The 8955-nt window shown below is 47.3% G+C and overlaps 1 pseudogene; it reads right to left on the reverse strand.

Moving 5' to 3' along the window:
* Positions 1–7272: 7272 nt before the first annotated feature.
* Positions 7273–8738, reverse strand: LOC144224890 (protocadherin-8 pseudogene; annotated as a pseudogene).
* Between the last annotated feature and the right edge of the window lie 217 nt (positions 8739–8955).

Genomic DNA, 8955 nt, shown 5'->3' on the forward strand with positions numbered 1-8955 from the left:
ACTGAAGGTTTCATTTAAATTCACAAATGATCCTAGAATGTAAAATACATGTTCATTTATTATATCTGTGACAATAAAGGCTACACCTAAGACTTTTTGGTAAAATATCCTGGATTATATAAAAAGCATCACATGCTCTGACAGTGACTGTTGACATAATTTAGGGCAATGTCTATCAAAAGTAGGAGGTTTGTGTATGCAACTTGGCTTGTAAATACTTGACAGAAACATAAATGTGTATATTCCACAAATATAACTGTCTATATGGGCTGCAGCATCTCAGAAGGAAGTGGCTATTTCTGAAGTATGTGAAGGTGATCCATCCACTGAAGGGTGATTTAGTTCATCATTCTGTCTGAGAATAGGAGGAGGCGACACTGCTGGCCTGCAGTTTTGAACTCTGTCACATACACTTGGCAGCCCTTCACTTTGGGATTCACAGACTTGAAAACAACATCCTTTGAGTGCTGAGTATACTGGCTGGAAATTCCTATTTCTCAGCTGGGGAATGTGAGGGTAAAGGATACTTGAAGAAAGTGCAATCCTGTGGCTATTTTCACGATGTGATGAAAGTCCTGCTGCTTTGAGATTCCTCGATTAATCTTTCAGGATCCTTAAATGTTTTTCATTCTGAGTGATCTGAGGAAACTTGGAAATAAAATGGAATCTTGTAAAATATTCAAAAAGTCAGGATGCTATTTGGCAATAGACTTAAAAATGCAAACAACATTCAGCTGTTCAGGGACTAGTTTTTTAGCCATTTTTTTTTCTTCCTTTGCATTTTCTGCCAATGACTTGTACCTCCACCTGCTGGTGCACTGATAAAATGAAATGGAAATAAAATTCAAGCAGCTAAATTAAATAATTTCCTAGAATCTCTGATATAGCTTTGGTGGGAGGAATGGTAAAAATTACAATCTAAAATGAAGTTTCTCAACAGGTGTTGGTGAGGGTGTGGAGAAAGGGGAACCCTCTTGCACTGTTGGTGAGAATCCAAACTGGTATAGCCACTCTGGAAAACAGTATGGAGGTTCCTCAAAAAGTTAAAAATAGAACCACCCTATGATTCAGCAATTGTACTATTAGGTATTTACCCAAAGGATACAAAAATACTGATTTGAAGGGATACATGCACCCAATGTTTATAGCAGCACTGTCAACAATAGCCCAAATTTTGGAAAGAGCCCAAATATCCATCTACCAATGACTGGATAAAGATGTGGTATATATATACATATGTATACATATATATACACACATATATATATATATAATGGAATATTACTCATCCATCAAAAAGAAAGAAATCTAACCATTTGCAATGTCATGGATAGAGCTAGAGTGTATTATGCTAAGCAAAATACATCAGAGGAAGACAAATATCATTTTATTTCACCCATATGTAGAATTTAAGGAACAAAACAAATGAACATAGGAAGAATAAAAGAAAGAGAGGCAAATCATACAGCACACTCTTAATTATAGAGAACAAACTGAGGCTTGCTGGAGGACGTAGGGGCTGGGATGGGTTAAATAGGTGATGGGTGTTGAGGAGGGCACTTGTGGGGCCCCTCAGTGGCTCATTGGATAAACATCCAGCTTCAACTCAGGTCTTGATCTCACAGCTTGTGAGTTCTATCCTCACATGGGGCTCTCTGCTGCTTTGGATCCTCTCTCCCCTCCACCCTTTTAACCCCTCCCCAGCTCACTCTCTCTATCTCTGAAAAATAAATAAACATTAAAAAAAAAAAAGGAGGGCATTTTTGATAAGGTGTTGTATGTAAATGATGAATCACTAAATACTACACATGAAACTAATATTACACTGTATGTTAACTAACAGAAATTTGTATAAAAACTTGGCAGAAAATAAATAAATAAATAAACAAATAAATAAAGTTAATTTCTGAAGAATATCAGTATATATATATTAATCTATTCTCTGTGTTAACTATTAAGAATGAGATGAAAAATTAATAAAAATAATTTCACTACATGTCTTACCTCAAGCTATCAACATCTAATTCAATTATCTTGCCATCACCCATGTGTCATCCTTTCAATAATCCCACTAAAAGTTTTACAAGAAAATGCAGCAGAGAGCTGGAGTTTAAACAAAGCCATAAATCAGAGTGTCTCATTTAAAGTCAAAGACAGAAACATCCTCAGGAATGTAAATCAGTCCTAAATCTTTAGAAGACCCATAAAATAAATGTTTAAAAAACCACCAAAAAGACACTACAGCAGAACATTAAAAGCGTGAACTCTGGAGCCAGATTCATAGAATGGAAAACCTAGCTCTGCCTCTACAGCTGGGTGGTCCTGAGCAAAATACTCTAAGAACTCTACGCCTCAGTTTCTCCCTATGTGAAGTGATGTGATGGTGAAATGAAGTGAAGTGATGGTACCTGCTTAATAGCATTATTATGAGGATTAAGTGAGTTAATATTTATGGAGCACCTAGCATACTTCTTGGTACATAATAAGTGTAGTGTAAATGTTTAATAAATAAGTAAATAAAACGTTGCTGTTGAATGTAAGTAAGAGGAAATGTGGTTTTTATTACCAAGTGACCTCACCCTCCTGTATTGAATGCATTGCTTCAGTCGCCTTGTTGTTTGCAGCGGCACCTGGAGCTTCAAAGGGATTCAGAGCGCCTGCCTACTATTATGAGGAGGAAACTATGTTATGGAAAGAATAAGCTGGTAATTCTCTAAACAGAGAATAAACACTAGGAGTTCCAGGAACTTGGTCTTTGCTTGAAAAGGACAATTTAACATTAAATGAGCTGAAAAGATAAACTTACTGTAAAATCTTCAAGCTTTGAGATGACACTTAAATCTTCTAGAAAGTAAAGCAGCACAATAGAACATCTAAAAAACACCAGCACAGTTTTACCCTAATCTAAAATGTAATATGATCATGAGAAATAGTCATACAGTTGCAACGGATAAGCTAGTTAGACTACACCTTTCATTCATTCATTCATTTTTTAAGAACATGTTCTTTTTAAATTTTTTAACGTTTATTCATTTTTGAGAGACAGAGACAGAGTGTGAGCAGGGGAGGGGCAGAGAGAGAGGGAGACACAGAATCCCAAAGCAGGCTCCAGGCTCCGAGCTGTCAGCACACAGTCCGACGTGGGGCTCGAACTCACGAACAGTGAGATCATGACCTGAGCCAAAGTCAGATGCTCAGCCGACTGAGCCACTCAGGCACCCCTAAGTACATATTTGATGCTTGATGGCTCAACATGGAATACAGAACAAATAATAAACAAATACATAAAGTAATGTCAGACAGTGATAAATAACAGGAAGGAAAATAAAGTAGGGTGGAGAGTGACAGCTGGGGCAGACAGCTTGAGGTATGGAAAATCTCTGAGAAAACAGACATTTGAACAAAGGCATAAATGAAGGCAGGATGCAAACAGTATGGATATCTTGAGAAAGAGCATACCAAGCAAGACTCTGAGGTCTGAGATGAAATACATTTGATTTGGTTTGTTCAAGAATCAAGAGAGCTAATATAATGACGCAAATTATCAAAGGGAAGAGTAATAAGACATCATTTGTGAGAAGCAACCAGGGGTCAGATAATACAGGACTTTATGGGCCACGTGTGGCTTCTTCACAAACATGGCCTTAAAATTCTTTAATAATTTTTCAGTGTAGAAGTGGGGTCTTTTCCCCCTCCCTTTGAATCTAGGTGGGTTTAAGACTCCTTGGTCCAGTAGAACATAAACAACTATGTCATTTCTGAGACTGAGTTATAAAAGAGGATGTGACTTCTATCTTATTTTGTGGAACAGTCATGCTTTCCTAAGGTTTCCATGCTGTCAGAAAATCGAACCACATGTAAAGCGCACATGTAGCCCCCTTTCCCACCCCCAAGAGAGCAATCGTGGACTTTGAATAATCCTAAGCCACATGCCAGACATGTGGCTAAGCCTTCAGATGTCCAAAATGACCCATTGAATCCATGAGCATAATAAAATAGTTGTTTAAACTGCTACATTTTGAGTTCTACATTTTGCTACACAGCGGTAGTAATTGGGATGCCATGATAAGGATTTTTGGATTTCATGTTAAGTGAGAAATCTTTGGGGAGTTGAATTATGTGATCTGATTTGGAAAAGAGACTGCAAGAGGACAAGTATGGAAGCCCAGCCCAGCTGGGATCTATCCAGGCAGGAGAAGACAGGGCCTGGGGACTATAGCAGCAAAGAAGGGAGAGAGCAGAGCACAGATTGGGGATATATTTTCAAAGTAAATCTAACCAGATGTGCTGATGGACTGGAAATCGAGTGGAAGGATGACACAAATCAAGGATGACACAGGGACTTTGGCCAGGGCAAGCAACTAAGTGACTAGAGCTGTCACTTACTGAGCGACACACATTAAAGAAAGAACAAATTTGTAGAATAGAAATCAAGGGTTCAGTTTTGAACATGTAGTGTTTCTATCAGATACCCAAATAGATGGGGCGCCTGGGTGGCTTAGTCGGTTAAGCGTCCGACTTTCACTTAGGTCATGATCTCACAGTTCGTGGGTTCAAGCCCCGCGTCGAGCTCTGTGCTGACTGCCAGCTCAGAGCCTGGAGCCTGTTTCAGAGTCTGTCACTCCCTCTCTCTGACCCTTCCGTGCTCATGTTGTCTCTCTCTCTCTCTCTCCTAGAAATAAATAAAACATTTAAAAAAAAAAGATACCCAAATAGAGACACTGAATAAGCAACTGGAAATGTTAGCTTGGAGCTCAGGAGAGAGGCTGGTTCTAGAGTTCTGTATCCAACTCTTAAGGGTCTCATTTTAGGAAAGATACATACAAACTAGAGAATATTCAGAAGGGGACCAGGATGCAGATGCTTCTAGAAGTCATCTTGCTTAAAAAAAAAAAAATGTTGAAGGAACCAAACATAGATTGGTCAATAATATCCATAATGTGAAGAAATATATGAATCTGTAGGCAATACCATTAGGACTCATCTTTGAGAGTAAGATATCTGCTTTGAAGGACTAAAAATCCAGTGCTCACTTCCATGGAAACTAACACAAAGTCCACAATCAACTTTCCCCATAGAACTAGACACCAGTACAGAGATGCTGACCTAAAACAAAATTCCCAAACATTACAGGAGCTAGACTGAATAACACGATGCTGTGTGGGTGCAAGATTCTCTAAACAAACGGCCAAACAAAATGTTCCCAGCAAATGGCATCCTGGCCTATGAAAATTTTACCTATTCATATGTTATCCACTTCTGAAATCTCCTTAGTGCTGTGGTACAAAATTATTTCAGTATTACTAGCCAAAATAGTCTGATTTCTTTGTGTTTTCATCTTTTGCATTAATAGAGGTCACTTAACAGGATGATTAAGTGGAAGAAATCTATAGCTGGAATTACTGGAGCATGATCTTAACTCCAACACTGGGGCAAGTTATTTAAACTCTGCCCTCGGTTCCCTACCTCACTGGATTTATTATGGGGAATAAATAAGTCAGTAAGTGTAAAGCATTTAAACTACATAGAACCAGCTAAATAAGAAGTGTTCAACAACAACAACAAAAAAACCTGTTAGCTCTGTTCAGCAGCAGTCAACATACTCCTCTCTGTGAATGCAAGTCCGGACCAGTTGTTTATGTTGGGGTTTTGTTGTTGTTGTTGTTGTTGTTGTTTATTTGTTTTTTAATTCATTCAGGCATCCAGAACTATCAGGGCTTTGTAAGGAAGAGCTTCAAAGTTACAGGTTTGAACTTACCCTCTCACTTTGCAATCACTGGAAAAGATGCTTTCTGGAAGCCCGCTCTATACTGATGTCAGAACTCCTGTCATTCAATTCACTGTTTCCTCTTCCGTTATCTTTCACACTAAACCCATCTGGATTTGAATGTGTACTGGGAATGAAAAGGACAGAATCACCCTGTTATCCATGAAAATGTACAACACGTCAAACACATTGCTTAGGCAGAGAGAAACGTATTCTGAAATTACCTTAAACTTGCAGCAGATTTATCCTCTCCACACAGGGATGGGGAATGGAAAGGACCTGAGCCTGAACGCTATTTGAAAAGAGGGGTGAGAGCAGCAGTTAATATTTCATGCTCAGATATCAAAGCTGACAGAGAGGGCACAATGGCCCTGGACTGGGGTGCTCCAGGAAGATAGCGTTGAAACCCTGAGGGAGGAAGATGTTCCAACTGGAACCACAAGGAAGTTCCCAGGGGCAAAAAGCAGCAGGAACAGACGTGGCCTCCATGAAACATGACCATCGTGCCTCCTTCTGCCTTCATCTGTGAAGAAATTTTCCTCTCAAATAAAAAATAAACAAGTCTGGAAAAATCGGTCCTTTGAAGTCCCAGACCAGATCAGGCGCTGAAATTTCCTAACGTCTCGGCATGAAAATCGACTAAACGTTCACAAGGACACTGAGACTGCTGGGGTGCTTCCCCTGGGCCCACAGAATCCAGCCCCTCTTCCGCAGGGAGGGGCACAAGAACACCCCACTGTCCCCCGGATCGGGAAACCTCTGCAGCTATGCCCCCTTGGGCCTCTGTACAAATGGAAAGGACCAGTGTCTCCACGAAGAACCTCGGCTCAAAGCTCCCTGAGTCAGCCCCCCACGCTCTGCGACTGGGACCAGCCTGGCCACTCCTCACATGGTACCTACTAGGGCTATGCCCACAAAGCTTCTTCCTCCACGTCCTAGCCTCGCCTTGGCTGGAACAAGTCGCCATGGCAATGGCCACCAGCAGAAGGCCACAACCGCTGGCCAAAACACCTGCCAAGACAACGCGGAAGCCAGACTCCCGCCCTGCTCTCTGCGCCCCTAGGCGCGTCCCTATCCTCCCTCCTTTGGCCGCAGCGGCGGCGACGGCGGCTGCACCAGCACCACTTCTCCGCCAGGTGGCGCTGAATACGTGGGCACTAGGGGCAAAGCTGCGGTGCCTTGGTCCGTACCACGACGACGGCTCCCTGGGGGGCTGTGGGGACAAGAGGCGCCGCAAAGGCAACTCACTCGTGACCGGGTGTGGCGCTAGCGCCCTGGGGCCGCCGCAGCTACAGAGGAGTGTGGAAATTCGCTCTGTGTTGGGCCTTCGTCAGCACGTGGGTCCCCAGGAAGCCCAGGGGCGCGCCCTGGAGCAGAGGCAGCTGGGTGACCGGCCGAGGTGCGTGGTCGCTCTGGCCCTGCACGTGCAGCCACACCACTGCCCGGCCCCAGGGCTGCATGGAGCCGCCGTCGAGAGCTCCCAGCCGCAGCTGCAGCTCAGCCAGTCACTCGCGACGAAAGCACCGTCCTGCGCTCGGCGTCCCGGCGGTGGGGTCCACAGAGATGTAGGTGGACACGGCGTCTTGGGCGCGACCCTCTTCGGCCTCCAGCAGTCGGTAGGTGCCCTGGCCTTCGCGGCCCAAGTAAGTGCCAGGCGGGCTATTCTCCCGCACTGACACGTCGTAGACGAGTCGTGTGAAGAGTGGCACGTTGTTCCTGTCGCTCAAGCGCACCGTGTAGGGCCGCACGGTGCATGGGGTCGGGGGAGGGGGCCTCTGTCCTCCGCAGCCCTGCGCTCGCGGTCCAGGGACGCAGCGGTCACCACCAGGTAGCTGCCCGCGTAGGCCGGCTGCAGCCGGAAGTGCTCGTGCCCGTAGAGGGCGCAGCGCACCTGCCCGTTGGCGCCCGAGTCTCTGTCCGAGGTGCTGACCAGCGCCACCAGGCTCTCGCGCGCCGCCCCCTCTGGCACCAGCGAGATGGCGCCGGCCTCTGGCGTCCCAGGCCCGGTCGGCGAGGTCGCGTCCGCACCCCCGAGAGCGGCGGCGGCGGCGGCAGCGGCGAAGGGAGAGGCGGCAGGCGCGCCTGGGGCGGCCAGCGGGGTGATAGTGATGTCCGGAGCGTTGTCATTGACGTCGCGGATGCGCACGATGACTTTGCAGGTGGAGGCCCGGGGCCCGGGACCGCGGTCTTGAGCCCGCACGTCTAGCTCGTAGGTGTCCTGGCGCTCGTAGTCCACGGGTCCCGCCAGGGTGAGCCGCCCCGAGCGCGGGTCCAGGCGGAAGAGGCGGCGTGCCTCGGGCGGGGTGCGCGCACCGAAGGCGAACACCACGTCGCCGTTGGGACCCTCGTCGGGGTCGGCTGCGTCCAGGTCCAGCAGCAGGGAGCCCACGGGCGCGTCCTCGGCCAGCTCCACCTCGGCCACGGCGCCCTGCGGGAAGGCCGGGCTGTGGTCGTTGGCGTCCAGCACTCGCACGCTGAGGGCGGCCGTGGCGGAGCGCGGCGGGCGGCCGCCGTCCTGGGCCACGAGCTCCAGGCTGTAGGCGGCCTGGCTCTCGCGGTCCAGCTCCTGCAGCAGCACCAGGTCCGCGCACTGGGCGCCGTCCGCGCGCGTCTGCAGCTCCACGCGGAAGGGGCTGTGAGGCTCGGCCAGGCGCACGCTCTGCAGCCCGTTGGCGCCCACGTCCTCGTCCACCGGCACCTCCAGGGGGATGCGCGTGCCCACAGCCGCGCCCTCGGACACCTCCACGGGGATCTGGGCCCTGGGAAAGCGCGGCGCGTGATCGTTGATGTCCCTCACCTCCACCTCCACGTGCACCAGCCGGAATTGCTCCTGCGAGAAGCTGACCACGTCGAAGGCCAGCACGCACTGTGGCGCTTGGCCGCACAGCCGCTCGCGGTCCAGGCCCGCGTCCCCGACGGTCAGCTGCCCGTCGCCCTCGCGCACCCGCAGCAGCGAGCTGTTGAACTTCATGAAACAGAATTGGCATGGCACCTCGAGCTGAGAGATAAGCAAGACATAGACCACCGATGTCGATACCGTGGGCCTCTTCCTCACAGGTGCGGAAACTGACAGTTGCAGGGCAAAACCGGGGCACAAGCTGCAGCCACAGAAGCAGCAAGGATTCCAGTCAAGCCCAGCACTTAAGTGTCAGAGAGAAATCTGAGCTTCCGATGAGACATCTTTGTTT

This window comes from Crocuta crocuta, unplaced genomic scaffold (genome assembly GCF_008692635.1).
Source record: "Crocuta crocuta isolate KB4526 unplaced genomic scaffold, BGI_CrCroc_1.0 scaffold643, whole genome shotgun sequence".
Classification (NCBI taxonomy): domain Eukaryota; kingdom Metazoa; phylum Chordata; class Mammalia; order Carnivora; family Hyaenidae; genus Crocuta; species Crocuta crocuta.